A 17,279-nucleotide genomic window follows, 5' to 3' on the forward strand; every position below is an offset into this window, starting at 1 on the left:
GGCTCATCAGCGTAGTCTGTCGATTTAAAATATAATTTCCAGAATTTTCTTTTCGTGGTTAGATGATACGGCATCTATTTCTAGCATATAGGAGTCCACTTTTGCTGGTCATTCCTCTTATTTTTGTATATATATATATATGTGTGTGTGTGTGTGTGTGTGTGTGTGTGTGTGTGTGTGTGTGTGTGTGTGTGTGTGTGTGTGTATGTATATATGTATATATGTGTGTACAAGGGGGTACTGAAAAGTTCCTGGTTTTAGGTAAAAGAAAATACAGGAGGATCAGTTAATTATGATTTTATTCAACATATTTCCCTGTCAGTTACGTTGACCCCAGGACTTGACTGGGACTTATTTTGTTGGCCCTGAAAGGATGAAAGGTAAAGACAACCTTGATGGAATTTGAATGTAATGATGAACAAAATGTTACTAAGAGTTTTGTCTGACTTGCAAATAATCCTACTAGCTTGCTGTCTTGATAATAACAACAACAACAATAATTCTTTCTAATTTTGGCACAAATCCTTAAATTTTGTGTGGAAGAGTAGTCGATTATATCAACCCCAGTACTTGACTTGCACTTTATTTTATCAACTCCCAAAGGATGAAAGGCAAAGTTGACCTCATCAGAATTTGAACTCAAAACATAACAAGTTGGAAGAAATACTGCTCAGCAGTTTGTCCAATTCTCTAACGACTTAGTCAGCTCACCCTACTTAAACATATTACAATAGATCTAAGACTTATTTGTGTTCAATTTGAAGTGAAGAGAGCATACCAAAATTGGATGATTTGTGAAAGAAAAGAAGCACTAGCAGAAATTCAGTTACATAGTCAGTTCCACAGACACCCAGAATGTGAAATAACATATCTCATCGTTGGAGTAGCTCTAGAGTAAAGATTTAAAATGAGAAATTGAGAATAATTTCTCAGTGATTGTTCAAGATGAAACTTTAAACACTCAATGAGTGTTTCAACAAACAAGTAATGTTTGTTGCACCCATGTAATCCCCTATGCAATCAGTAAGTTGAAACTGTTAAAAAGGTCTCAGAATATGCAGATTTAAAAATAGAGCTATGAAGAACATAGGGATACCTATCAGGAAAAGTGAAAGTTGTATCAGCTATCATTGGAACATTAGATTCCATCCTCCATATAGCTATCATACCAACTGTAATGGTTGGATCGTTGGATATCAAAACAGACATGTAAGTGCTTTAAAACTATTCCCTTCTTGGAACAGCTCATTCCTATATGTCTTACATTATCTTTAAGATTACTGGATGTAATTTAATTGATATTTGACTGCCGTTTCTAGCATATCAAGTGATCATGCAGAAATTTCTTCATTCCAATACATACAACCCTTCCACTGCAGATCCAGTCCATTACAAGTGTCTATAATATCCCAGCATAGACCTGCAACACCATATCACATAAATGCTATGTCATATTTTGTATTTAATAAAAAAGCTATAGATGTGGTCCATTTAATTTGTTTGTTGATCTGAAGTTTTCTCCATTTTCTGATTATTTATATTTGATTCCTGATAAACTTTTGTTTATTCTGTTGTTACCTGTACTCAACGAGCATAGTGTGCCTGTATACCCATGCCCAGAGATAACACGGGTAACTGATACCAATAGTATATACGGATATTTTATCCCTTAGTTGGTTAGTATAACCGATAACTCTGCTTACACTATATATATATATATATATATATAAATAATAAATGAGTATATGCATATATACATGCATGTATGTACATACTTACATCTACTTGTATATTTAGATGCATATCTGGGTACAGGACATTGCAAACAAAACGTGGACAAAATGATAAACAGAGTACAGAAAACACACAGGCCACATAGAGAACATTTCCTTCACCAGCTGCCACCATTCTAACACTGCCGTTTCGAAATATATATATATATATATATATATATATATATATATATATATAAATTTACTAATGAGGGTAGAAATTGATATTAATCAATTAAAACCAGTGGTCTAGCATATTAAAAAAAATCCGAAGATTAAAATTATATTACATACAAAAATAAGAGGAATGACCAGCAAAAATGGACTCTTATATGCTAGAAATAGATGCCGAATCATCTAACCATGAAAAAAAAAAAAATGTTCTCAGTAAAAATCTAGCGACACAACAGACCGTAAAAGGGCAAGACAAATGAAAAAAATACTAAATAATAAAAAAACGATTAACCTACGTACCATGGTTTCACCTGTTAAAATTTACTTAAGTAAATATCTGCAGGCTCATCAGCGTAGTCTGTCGATTTAAAATATAATTTCCAGAATTTTCTTTTCGTGGTTAGATGATACGGCATCTATTTCTAGCATATAGGAGTCCACTTTTGCTGGTCATTCCTCTTATTTTTGTATATATATATATATGTGTGTGTGTGTGTGTGTGTGTGTGTGTGTGTGTGTGTGTGTGTGTGTGTATGTATATATGTATATATGTGTGTACAAGGGGGTACTGAAAAGTTCCTGGTTTTAGGTAAAAGAAAATACAGGAGGATCAGTTAATTATGATTTTATTCAACATATTTCCCTGTCAGATTCGTACACTTATTGCAGTGGTCCTTCAGTTTTCTAATCCTTGTAAAAGAATGTGGAAGTTTGGGCCTCCAGCAAGGCCTTTCACAATACCCTAAAAGTCAGGAACTTTTCATCACCCAACCATTTGTGTGTATGTATACATGTACACACAAATATACACATATGCCTAAGATATCAAAATGTTTACATCATTATAGCTGATGTAATTTGAAGCATGTCAGTCATGTCTTGTCTCTGGTTTCTGGATGGTGGGCCTCAGCATGAGTTGAACACAGTGTAAAGAATAAATACAACAATGCTGATAATGATGCTGATGATAATGATGATGACGACGACGACGATGACAAGGATGATAATGATGACAAGGATGATGACGATGACGACAACGACGATGATGATGACGACGACGACGACAATGAAGATGGCAAATATGGCAAATATGATGATGACGATGATGATGAAGATGCAATGAGGACAATGATGATAAAGAGAATAATGATGATAGTGATGGAAATGATGGCAATAATGATGATGGTGATGATAATGCGGACAGCAAGGACAATGACAATGATGGTTAGAGTGGAACAAGTAAAGGTAGTAGGAAGATAATGTGATGATTGGTAATGAAATATTTAATAAATGTGAAGGAAAAGAGGATGGAAACAAAAACATAAAAGAAACAAGCAAGCAAAAAAAACAAACAAATCATGTGGATTAGGTATTTGTGTAAAGAAATATTTGGTTGACAGGGCAAAGTGAGCAAACTGAGGAAGCCAGTACAAACTGAAAAATGCATTATAATAAACTGGAGAAACATGGGGTGACTCTAGTGTAAGTGTGTGTGTGTAATAGAACACAGAAGGATAAAACAGGGCATAGGAATATATAAAAGAGAAAAGGAAAGCTGACAGAAAAGAAATACGAATGATAAAGTAAGAGAATACCATTGTGAGAATCACAAAACTGAAAACAGTTGTGTCTGTTCTGATATTAAATGTAGAATGGCTACTGATAACAATTTCAGATATGGAGCTGATACAATGATTCTTTTATTTCACACAAGTCCCTAGATTCTAGTTGTTCACTAAATAACAGGACAGTGGTAATGGATTTCTTGTCTAAAATTACTAGCAGTAGATAATGCCTCATTATCAACACAATGAACAATCAACCACTCAAAAACTTTCTCCAATAACATTAAGAAAATATGCATTGTTATCTGATTATTTGGAGCTTCTCTAGTGTTAAATATTACAATAGCCTACAGTGACAACAACAATATTATATATACACATATTATTTTTTATGCCTGGGTTTGTGTTTACATTTATGTATTTGTATGTGTGATGTTTGTACATACAAACAAGCATGCATCCATACATACATATATATACATACGTACTGTATGTGTGTGTGTGCGCGCACATGTGGGTGTAATGCAACATGGTTGATAAATAATATCAAAGGTATCAAAAAATATTCAGTATTCAATACCGAGATGTATTATAAAGATATATTTGAATCACATATATCTATAAAGCAACATGAGTTAACATATGTGGTCCAGACAGAAAGTTGGCGCATACTGTTTTTTAAAAACAAATATATTTAGAATTGAAAACAGCAGAAAGGCATAAATTCGGTGGTAGTAGCAAATATTCGAACGAGACCTTCAAAGACCGAAGTGGAGAAGGGCTCCGTACCAACGGCAGTCAAGCACGGGTCAGTAGTCCTAAGAAGTGGGTGAAAAACGGTGGTGCATCAGCATGGTCGCAGCTCTGAGCTGATACTATAGCAAAAAGAAAAAAAATGATTCAAAATTAAATTGTTTTTGATAGTTGTATCAATGCAGTAAAGCATCATCATAATTAATGAAATATGAATTTCATTTAAACGAATTGTGTATTAATTTACGCAATGATGATAACACATAAAAAGTATCCATGCTGGTGACACATAAAAGACACCTACTATACTTTGTGGAGTGGTTGGTATTAGGAAGGGCATCCAGCCATAAAAACCAAGCCGAAACAGATTGGAATCTGGTGCAGCTCTCCAGTTTACCAGCCCCAATCAAACCATCTTACCCATGCTAGCATGGAAAACAGGTGCTAAATGATGATGATGATGATGATGATATAAAGGATAGATATTTTTACTCCATTGAAACAGCTGTAGAAAACAAATTATGAATCGGAATTTCAACCATGTTTCGTGGTCTGCTACCACAACAGCTCCTTTATAGGATCCAGTTAGCTGAAGACATCATCAGGAGGAACCACGTCTGGTTTCGGCCCCTACTCCTCTACCGTTTTGACGTGGCGGGGCCCCTCCTTTCGGAGGTGTCTTCAGCTCTGGTGTTGGGTGCATGTCTTCTTTCTTCTATTCCCTGGCCTCTTCGATGCAGCATCAACAAGTGTCAGCGTCCAACTGATCATCGTGTCAAGTTCCCCTTTTTATATCTGCTGCTAGGCTCCAGCAGGCAGCCCCAGCTAGTTGTCACGTGACACTGTCTAAATTTCCCGTTGCTAGGGTCCAGTAGGCAGCACCAGCAAGTTGTCACATGACACTGTCTAAACCTCCCGCTGCTAGGCTCCAGCAAGTAGCTCCAGCAAGTTGTCACATGACACTGTCTGAACTTTAACTGACAATGGAGGGCGCGAAGCCACTTCAGTGTCAGCCTGTCTCACCTAGACTTGTTATGACTTTCAAGCCATATTCGGTCTTCCCGCTTCAGCCATATATAGAAGCTGGCTTTTTCGACCGCCTCCTGTATCCTCCTTATCAGTTTTCTCAGTTCCGAGTTTGAAAACGCAAATCGTCTCTTGAATAGCGTTGTCATTTTTCTTTCAATGAAGCCTCTAGCCCCCACTACCAGATGGTAGTACTCGACAGTCCATCCCTGTTCTCTGCACTCTTCGATTAGTTTTTCATATCTCTTCTCCTTTCGTTTCTCTGCATTGTCGATGTTTTCTTCCCATGGTACTGTCAGTTCTAGCAAGATTCCTATTCTCTGTTCTGTGTCCCATATGACTAAGTCTGGTCTTTTTGTTGTTTTTATAAGTGGAAAAATTGCTAGACTTCCCAAATCCGTGGCCAGCTCCCAGTATCCCTTCCATCTTTCGTCTATCTCATATATTTTATTTGGAGGCCTGATCTTATGTCCTTTTCCCTCCTTCTGGAAGTATATTTTCCTGCGCTTTTATATTTTCAATTTTCAAAAATTATGTCTAAAGTGGGGTAAAATGAGCTATGACTAATTTCAACAATCTCTTCTCTTTAACTGCATGGTGTATAAATATATCAGGAAGTGACCCACTCCAGCAGATTGTAAAGATGCTACAGAGAATATTTTATGCTGTGTTTTTAGATTTCGTTAAGTTTCGTTAATATCATATCATATACCATTTCTCCATGATCCTCTTTCGTTTGCCCAAGATATTTAAAATTTTTGTTGCATTTCTGACATTTCTGACATCTAAGAATGGATACTAATGTGTATGAGTCTTTTTTCAAATGTAATTCTGGAGAACTGAAGAGGAAAATTTACCTTATTTTGTCCTACTCATTTCGCCCCACATAAATTTTTCTTTTATATGCTCAAAAGAGAATGGAGATAATTTTCTGAAATAGTGTTCTGCATATGTTATAATGTTTTTGAAGCATTTGGAGAAGGTCATTTACTTAGCTGATATAGTCTTTGTCTGGTAGTAAACATTTGTAATACATATTTTTTCTCAAAGTCAAAACTGCAGTAAATATTACTCATCACACACATACACACACACACACACCTACTTTGCAGCAGTTTATTTGACAACGTACTCTGCAATTCTTTTATTCTCACAATGCTCTATTCATAACTTTCTATGTGTAACATACACCACAAACTTAAATGGTACCTGCTTTTTTCTTTTATTCTTTATCTCACTTAACATTGAACACTTGTACCTATTTCAGGTTGCTACTCACTTCCTGTGTTCTTCATGAAGCAAACAACTTTTTCATCTCTTTCTACTCTCAGTTAATGGACAAGAGCATGAAATGTAAAACCTTCTTCTCCTCACTGCAATTAAACTTTTACCTGCATTTCTTTTGATTTATTGCTGCCTTTGCAAACCCTCATCAATTCCTATGGATTGCAGAATTTTCTTTATTATATTTGGTACTCTACCGATTCTGCTAATTGAATAAATATATAAATATATACGTGCAGGAGTGGCTGTGTGGTAAGTAGCTTGCTTACCAACCACATGGTTCCGGGTTCAGTCCCACTGCGTAGCATCTTGGGTAATTGTCTTCTACTATAGCCTCGGGCCGACCAAAGCCTTGTGAGTGGATTTGGTAGACGGAAACTGAAAGAAGCCCATCGTATATATGTATATATATGTGTGTGTGTGTGTTTGTGTATCTTCGTTTTTGTGTATTCTTGCTCCACTTACTCTATTCTGTTCTTAGAATGGAGTAAGTGTTGCTGAAGAGGTCACAGATGTGTGACAAAAGATTTCTTGGCTGGACATGAGTTAGAATAAGAACAGTAACAAACAAGTGAAGAATGGATATATTGTGCATATGTTTGTTTGGTAAAAAAAAAAAATGACCATCCTGAAATACAACAATATCTGTTTCAACACACAATTTCACATCAGGAATCTTGCAAAAAAAATTGATAAACATAACATTTTTACTATTCTCATAAAATATTTGATCATTCATTTCTAAGCAAAATATAACCTGAAAATATTAAGCATCCATTTATTGTTTATATACACTTTTCCTATTACTAAATAAAACTTAAAGAAAAAGGACCCCCTCTCTCTCTTTCTCTGTCTCTCTCTCTTCCTGCTCTCTCTCCTTTTTTCCTTCCCCTCTCCACATCTCTCTTCACCCTCTCCCCCTTCTCTCTCTCTCTTCCTTCCTCCTTCTCTAACTCTACTTTTTTATTTGCTTCTGTCATTAGACTGCGACCATGCTGGGGCACTTGAAGAGTTATAGTTGAATGAATCAACCTCAGCACTTTTTTTATATATTCTAAATCTGATACTTATTCTATCAGCCTCTTTTGCCAAACTGCTAAATCACAGGGACATAAACACACCAACACCGGTTGTCAAGCGGTGGTGGAAGACAAACACAGACACAAAGACACACACACATAGACATATATACATATACATATATATACATACATACATACATATATATATATATATATATAATATAAACAGAACCCTTGATTCAATAACAGTGTATAAACTCTGTATTTGGAATTACCAATTTCAAAGACTGTTGGATTTTACTCAAAGGGAATTGGAATCTTAATAATGGATTTACAAATACAATATCCCTACATTCACTCTCTATTTCCTATCTTATGTAAACTAACTATTGCTTAACCATCCTCTCACACCATCTCCGATGAAGGGATATAATAAATATCCTGGAAACAGCTGTAAGACCATATAGTTATAAATGTTCTATATTACACACAGCCTTGGTTCTTTATCTCATTACGAAATCCTTATTTTCACACACTGATATATGACATATGTTGGACCCCTTATTTGCATAATCACCGAACCTGGAGCTTAACTATGGTCTATCCACAGCACTAACTCAGCATTACCTGAAACCTCTGGGTCTAATTGACACCACTTTCACTCATAATCTATGTATATAAATATATATATATATATATATATATATATATATATATATATATATATATATATATATATGTATGTATATATACGCAAAAACATTTGAGTGTTCACACACGAGGTAAGATATCACTATTGTTAATACCATCTGTATTGAATATTTTTAAATGATAATATTAACCGCAGTAATATAAGTGGTTCAACAGGTCTAATAGTATTCTATAGCTACAAAATCTAAAATTAGCACAAGGCATGAGGATGCAGACACAGCATCGACTTGTTTAGAAATAGGAGCTAAATCCCTAATTCAACCACTGGAAAGTGGTTTTTCTGTTATTTGGTGTTTTCCAGTGGTTGAATTAAGAATTTAGCTCCTATTTCTAAACAGGTCGATGCTGTTTCTGCATCCTAATGCCTTGTGCTAACTTTAAATACATACACACACATACACACACACAACAGGCTTCTTTCAGTTTCTGTCTACCAAATCCACTCACAAAGCTTTGGTCAGTCCGAGGCTATAATAGAAGACACTTGCCCAGAACCATGTGGTTGGGAAGCGGGCTTCTTACCACACAGCCACTTCTGCACCTATGTATCATTATTTAACATCTGTCTTCTCTGTTGGCATAGGTCAAATGGTTTGACTGGATCCAAGTTACAGAGCTGCATTATGCCCCATTGACTGCTAAGCATGGTTTCTATAGCTGGATGCTCTTTCCTAATGCCAATCAACACAGATGCATCCTTCAGGTTCTTAGGCATATGCAATTTGCCCCTGACATTAAAACGTTCCCCCTCCTTTCTATAAATAGAGCTTACACGGCCATCTTTGTTGTGTGCAAGAAGAAAGTTCTGTGCTATTTCCTGTTTTTGATTTGCTGTCCTTTTTACTAACAATATATGTATTATAATGACTGATTGAAATGTAAACAATATTTCTCATTTAGAACAAATTGTCATAAAAGGTGCAATTTTGGTGACTATGACATGATTGTAAATTGGTTTTCAAGTCAGCCAGGTAAGTAGGTCATTTCAGTCTCTTTTATTCTCTCTTCAATGCATTATGAGAATATTTTACAGTGAAGTTAACGCAAGTATTATTGAAATGAAGGAGAAGAAAAGAACAAAAGAAATAGTGGAAGGGGAGGATGAGAAAAGAAAGAATAAAAAGTAATGTATTATAAATACAGATAGTACCTTTTGGCTATTTAATTCCTCTTATAAGTAATTAGTTTCAGCTCTAGTTTCTTGTTAGTGTCCTGTTGCAAAGCATAATTTAAAAATAAATAAATAGATAAATGAAAAGTAAAAAATAAACAAACATGACAATGTGTAAGCTAGGGTTTTTCAAGATTTGTATTTATTTTCATACAAAAGTAAGGATTGCTAAAGAATAGAGGTAGACTTCTAGCATGGGGGATCTGTAACCTAGTTTTCATTTTCATTTGGATTTATTTTATCTCTTTTATGCCCTCAGAAAAACACTAGACTCTCAATTTCCTGTATCCATTTAGCGTTATTTAAAAGGGCCTTTGTGCATCAGCAAAATATACCAGTATCTCCTTTTAGATTCCTAGTTAAAACCATTTCACTTTGCTAATGTGTTGACTAAAGCATGAATACGGTACATACAATATTAGTCTAAGTGGCTAACACAACAGAGCAAAGGTAAGGCTCTGACCAAATTTGATTCCCAATTGTAGCAATTCTACTCATTTTATATTGCTTCATAAAAGTAATTCATCCCCTACATAGGTCTGAGGCTTTACACCTATAAATGAAATCAATATTTTCTTCCAAAAGTAAGCTGTGTGTACAGTAGATACAGTAGAGCATTAAACTAAATAAAGCATTATTTTTGTCACGATACACTATTACTAAATGTTGCTGGGGTCAACTGTTATCCCTCTAGGGTCAATAAAATAAGTACTTGCTATTTGCTTGAGTTAATTCATTCATTCTTCAACAAAAATCAGCCTTGTGCCTAAACAAAAGAAAGATTTCCTTCCTAATGGAAATGACAAGATTACAGAGATTAAACATCCATCTGTAAACAGTATTCTCATCTAACGATTGCCATATTAAACTATTGCAGGTGTTAAGTAGTGCTACATACTGTGTGAAAGATATTATTCAGGCAACTGTCAGGGGAATAACAATGATTTTAGTAGACTGGTGTTAGCTTTATGGTTGACAACAATAATATAGAAAACATTAAATATGTTTTTTTTAACTCTTTAAGGGTTGATTGGTTTTCATGTTCTTAACAATTTACATTTTTGTTGCTATTATTAGCATATTTACCTCCTACATCTATTATCCATACCAGCTCTTACATTTATATAATGTTTGAGAGGGCCTTTTTTTTACAGTTGGCTGCATCCCCTATTACTAACCAGTCAACTAGAGAGGAAGTAACTCTGACAAAGCAAACTAAGGCAATCATAAAATTGTGTCTTGCTAAAAGACATAGCATAAAGACCAAACCAGTGACTACAAAATTAATTAACTGACTTTAGTTACACACATTTGTATAATTAGAAAAAATAGATGGTCAAGTTTGTAGGGTACAACACAAACGCAAGAAAAACCAGGGGTCCACACCTATCACTGGCATTGTGTTGTAATTGTTGATGAGATGCTTAGCTGTTGATGATATTACAGTATGGCATAATTTACCATAGCAGACAATAGAATTACCAGGTATCTCTTTGGTTTGCATTGCAGAATTTAGAAGGTATCAGCAATGAATGACTGATTCCAATTCACACAAACTCATGTGATTTGACAATACACACTCAAATCAGTCTTAAGTTAGTTTTCATATCTATCTATCTATCTATCTATCTATCTATCTATCTATCTATCTATCTATCTATCTATCTATCTATATTTATGTATATATATATGTATATGTAAAAGTGTGTATATATGTATGTATTTATATTTATAACTTAACCTTATAAACTTTCTAAACTCTCTGATGAAGCCCAGAGACACACTCAAGTACCTTAATCTTATCTACCAAATACTTCAGTTCACTGAAGGGATGGAAGTAGAGTGAGGTACTATAGCCACTTAGCTGAAACAGCTGTAAGATACTATCCAACTTTCTATGGTCTGCATTATATATTTTAATAATTACTGGTATTTTTATATATTATATATGTAAAGCATGATGTGTTATACATGTATGTATATTGTTATAATTGTCTTTTTTTTAAATAAATAAATAAATAGACATAATATAATGTCTAAAAGTTGATGAATACCACCCCTTGATCCCCTCCATTTTCTTATTGCTGTATATATATATATATATATATATATATATATATATATATATATATATATATACACACACATATACAAGTGTGACTGTGTAGTAAGAAGCCTGGTTCGAAGGCGGCGAGCTGGCAGAAACGTTAGCACGCCGGGCGAACTGCTTAGCTGTATTTCGTCTGCCGTTACGTTCTGAGTTCAAATTCCGCCAAGGTCGACTTTGCCTTTCATCCTTTCGGAGTCGATAAATTAAGTACCAGTTACACACTGGGGTCGTTGTAATTGACTTAATCCATTTGTCTGTCTTTGTTTGTCCTCTCTGTGTGTAGCCCCTTGTGGGCAGTAAAGTAAAGAAATAAGAAGCCTGGTTCCCAACCACATGGTTCTAGGTTCATTTCCATGGCATGGCACCTTAGGCAAGTGTCTTCAAATATAGTCTCAGGCTGACCAAAGCCTTGTGAGTGGATTTGGTAGATGGAAACTGAAAGAACCTGGTTGTATATATATATGTATATGTATGTATATATATATATATATATATATATATATATATATATATATATATATATACACACACATATATACATATATATATAACGTGAGAGAGTTAGGGGTTGGGGGTACAACCCACTAAGGGATAGTATCTATCCAGTATACTGCTGGGAGGGTACCCAATTATTGCTACGCTAGTGCTATACTAGGTGCAATCAATGGGAGCGGGTAAAAGTGGAGGTTTTACCCAAAATTTGTGTAGCAATTAGAAAATGGAGGATAATATGCTGAACCCAACTACTTGCAGACGGTGTATCCCGTTGAATTCATTAATTTAATTCATAGCAAAAGTGACAAAGGGAGGAAGAAAAGAAAAAGAAAGAAAGAACCAAAGCACAGGTGTCCATGGCAGACTATGTTATTTTGCCAACATGGTTTACATATAGAAGTACAAAGTACATAAGGAATTAGAGGATGAACAGAAGTTTAATCTTACAGCTGTTACGGGGGTCTGCCAAAACTAGGCCGTAACAGCTGTAAGATTAAACTTCTGTTCATCCTCTAATTCCTTATGTACTTTGTACTTCTATATGTAAACCATGTTGGCAAAATAACATAGTCTGCCATGGACACCTGTGCTTTGGTTCTTTCTTTCTTTTTCTTTTCTTCCTCCCTTTGTCACTTTTGCTATGAATTAAATTAATGAATTCAACGGGATACACCGTCTGCAAGTAGTTGGGTTCAGCATATTATCCTCCATTTTCTAATTGCTACATATATATATATATATATATATATATATATACACACACACACACACACACACGTGTGTTTGTGTGTGTGTGTGTTTTTGTGTCCGTATTTGTCTTCCACCTCTGCTTGACAACTGGTGTTGGTGTGTTTACATCTCCCATAACTTAGCAGTTTGGCAAAACAGAACAACAGAATAAGTACCGAGCTTTAAAAAATAAGTCCTGGGGTCAATTTGTTTGACAAAAACCCTTCAAAGCAGTGTTCCAGCATGGCCACAGTCAGATGACTGAAACAAGTAAAAGATAAAAAGATAAACAATATATGTAGCCTATTGTCTGCAAAGCAACATCCCACCTGTGTTAGAGCGGAAGATTGAATGCTAAACAAAACAACTACAAATGATTGAGTGGAAGAATCATTAGAGCATTGAATAAAATGCTTTGCAATATTTAATTATGGCTTTTTACAAACTGAGTTGTAGTTCTGATGCAGTCAACTTTGCTTTACATCCTTCTGATGTCAACAAAATAAAGTATCAATCAAGTACTGAGGTTGGTTGCTATTTGTATCATACAGCCTAGACATGAATGGAAGTGAGAAAGACTAACTTTCAGTTTATTCACTTCTGGCATAGATTTTTATTCTTTGGTTCTTTTATACAGAAATATAGATTGCTAAGTGGATTGAGTACTGAACAACCCGCTGAGAAGTTGGCAGTTCTTATTCTTTCATTGTTACTATGTTGTAGTTTGTAGTCTCATTACTTTGCTCTCAATGACTGAGTTCTCAGGAGGTGCAACTTATAACATCGTAAGTAGTTTCAATGTGGATAAATACTGTGCCAAGTTTAATTCTAATCACTGAAAGAGCTACTTGCTACAGACTGTTGTCCCATCCTGGAGAAGCTTTCATTGACATTTACTTAATGCTATAGAAGCTAAAGATGAGCATTGACTCCTCAAAACCTCTTGATTTTCAAGAAAATTATTCTTTTACACCCATTTTCTAGATAAGTTCTGTTAGATTACTTTTTAAAATTTTATTGTTGTAGTTGTTGTTGTTGTTGTTATTGGTGTTGTAATTTTGCTTTCTTTTTGAGAAAATTTTGACATTTGTATATCAAAGGAATATTAATTATATGGTTCAATGCTATTTTTATTGCTAACCAGTAGCATGAGATCAATATCTAATTTTAGTAAAGTAAACTGAGCAATTAATAAAATGGCTGAGTGAAATTAAAAGGGAATTTAGCTGCTAATTCTAACAGGTTGCCTGGCTGTATAAGGCTCTTTCATTGAAGAACAACAGACTTTAAACTCATGACCAATCTTATAAGTAATTTTCACTACAGTGCATATTTTATAGATAAATTGGTGAAAGAGTTATTTAGCCCAAATCAGCAAAAAAAAAAAAAAAACCCAGTTACCTAACCTTCTTATTACAGAGTTTGAGTAGCATTATGGGAGGGATATGTCTTGTACAATTTAATGTTAGATAGGAACATTCAAATCGTTGCATGTTTCTCTTGCTTGTTTTGATATTATTCAATGTTTGGACTGCTGTTTCAGATGAGAAGATAGCTAGGAGTGCTTTTGTAAGAATTTTAGGAGCATCAAAATTTTTGAGAATTCTGTTTCACACTTTTCACATGTTCAAAGTCAGAATGTTTATTCACATTTATGTGCAATTTCTTTTAAATCAGGCTCTAAATACAGTTTGCATTCAAATAGGATTGGATTGGAAGTTAACTAACTATATTACTAGATCATTAAATCCAACAACACAAACACATCTAATTTCAAATTTGTGGTTCATTAGGCTATTTTATAAACTGTATTGATTTCTTTAACTTCAAAGGAAAACTGTTCTGTTGTTGCCCTTTAAACTTCTGTTAATAGTTTTGCCTGTTTTTAAAGGTTCTGCAAACGGTATCTTCAAAAAATTTCTTTGGTTTTGTGAAGTTTCTAAACAAACCTTGAAATATCTTTCATCTTTTATCTTTTACTTGTTTCGTTCATTTAACTGTGGCCATGCTGGGGCACTGCCTTGAATTTTTAGCCAAATGAATCGACCCCAGTACTTCTTTTTTAATCCTGGTATTTATTTCATCGGTCTCTTTTACTGAACCACTAAGTTATAGGGATGCAAACACACCAACATCGGTTGTCAAACAGTGGTGGTGGGGGGAACAAAAACAAATACAAAGACACACACACACTTAGACATACATACATACATACGTATGTACATACATACACACATATAAACATAAATATATATATATATATATATATATATATATATATATATATATATATATATATATATATATATATGTACATATATATATATACATATATATATAGTAGCAGCAATACCCGTCGTTGATCAGGTAATTACTTTTACTCTTTCTTGGGAGACACATTCCAAGTGTCATTATATATATATAGATTTACTCCTCTTGTATGTGTGTATTTTATAATAAAAATAAAAATATAGTAATTGAAGTAGAAAAAAGGTCAATTTCATACATGAACTTTTGTTTGTTTATTATATGACAATAATAAGTGAGTTATATGTGTTATTTTATATATCAATACAATAATGGCAATTATATAGTACACAAGGCTTTGGTCAGCACAGAGCTGTAATGAAAGAGAATTGCCCAACGTGCTGCACAGTGGGACTGAACCCAAGGCAACATGGTTGGAAAGCAAGTTTCTCAACTACACAGCCATACCTATAAAGGAGAGATACATTTTGGATAATATACTCCTTGATACAATATGCTTAACAAAAAGATGGGATGTTTATGGTGAGAAGACCTTTGATTTTAATACTTACTTGAGCAACGCAACAACTAACAACGCTACACCATACAGGGTATTCCAGAATTAACTATCTGTTTCAATGAAATTGAGCAAATTTAAAAAAAAACTGACAGAATTTTATGTTTATTACTGAAAGAAACAGATTTATAGATCTTACGTCAAACTTTTATTGAAAATTTTCAACATGTCTGTATCCTTGCATACTTCAAGTTTCTCCTTAGCATTGTGAAACACATTTTGAAGCATTTCAGGAGTTAGCTCCTGCACTGCTGACTGAATGTATTCTTTAAGCTCAGCTAAATGATTGCTTCATCTTGGGGATGGAGGTAAAGAAAATGATTGCTGTCATGAAAATAAGCTGTCATGAACAAGAGGGGTCCAACAGGAATGGAAATAAAATTATAAACAAAATTCAAAATGTATACACTTTTAACACATATTAAACATGATGAACAAAAATAAAAGTGAGTTTAAAAATAAATGCATCTGATTTCACTTAAATCATCATTAATTCTGGGACACTCAGTATTTACTCATCCAACTAAACAGGGGAGGGAACGCTGAGTGGGGGAGACTAATTGTAGGTGGCAAGTGTAGCTTCCAGAAGTGGTCATACAGTCAAACTTAAATGGTTGTACATTATTTACATTATTTACATTTGACGGATATTTGTCCTCATCTTGTTTGTTGTTAACACAATGTTTCGGCTGATATATTCTCCAGCCTTCATTAGGTGTCTTGGGGAAATTTCGAACCTGGATTCTCATTCCTAAGGTATTTTTTGATGTTGTTATTATTATTATTATTATTATTATTATTATTATTATTATTCAGGTCACTGCCTGGAATTGAACTTGGAATCTTGTGGTTAGTAGCCTGCGCTCTTAACCACTATGCCATATGCCTGGGCTACTAACCCAAAGATTCCGAGTTCGATTCCAGGCAGTGACCTAAATAATAATAATAATAATAATAATAATAATAATAACAATAACAACAACAACAACATCGAAAAATACCTTAGGAATGAGAATCCAGGTTCAAAATTTCCCCAAGACACCTGATGAAGGCTGTAGGGTATATCAGCCAAAACATTGTGTTAACAAACAAGATGAGGACAAATATCTGTCAAATGTAAATAGTGTAAATAATGTACATAATTCCTCATCTCTTAAATATAGAACTGTTAAATGGTTGTGTGTCGCAACAGCAGTTTGTTATTTTTGTATGAACATTTTGCATTATATACTTCATAGATGGATGACATAGAAAGCTGACATGCTGCCAGGCCATGCTACATTGCACAGGATTGGAAAGGTGAAACATCAACAGGGCACTTCTGGAGAATGGATGAATGGATTTTTTGTGCCTTTATGCAGCAGTACACACATGCATATGGCTCAGTGGCGCGCGGGATGGTAACATGAAGCATCAACAGGGTGCCACCAAAGATTTTAATGTTCTTCTCAGTTCTTTTGCCGAATTGGACAAAAAGGTTTTCATGAAATATTATATGCTACTTATAATGCATAAGTAGTGTCAATATTTTATCATCAGAAAATGGCCTAAAACAAAGATAAAGCCAAGTGCAGTATACTGAAGTCTGATTAATCTGCATTTTTGGGTGGCCCACAGTCAGCATCAGAAATTTTTTTTAGCCA

General features: G+C 34.4%; 1 long non-coding RNA gene across 1 annotated transcript in view; it reads left to right on the forward strand.

Moving 5' to 3' along the window:
* Positions 1 to 17,008, forward strand: part of LOC128251592 (uncharacterized) — a 64,721-nt gene extending 47,713 nt beyond the window's left edge. Inside the window, exons 2-3 of the long non-coding RNA XR_008267193.2 lie at positions 9,208 to 9,278; positions 16,875 to 17,008. This is a non-coding gene — a long non-coding RNA (uncharacterized LOC128251592). The remainder of the gene's footprint in view (positions 1 to 9,207; positions 9,279 to 16,874) is intronic.
* The last annotated feature ends 271 nt before the right edge of the window (positions 17,009 to 17,279 follow it).

This window comes from Octopus bimaculoides, chromosome 2 (genome assembly GCF_046866305.1).
Source record: "Octopus bimaculoides isolate indiv1 chromosome 2, ASM4686630v1, whole genome shotgun sequence".
NCBI classification, from domain to species: Eukaryota; Metazoa; Mollusca; class Cephalopoda; order Octopoda; family Octopodidae; genus Octopus; species Octopus bimaculoides.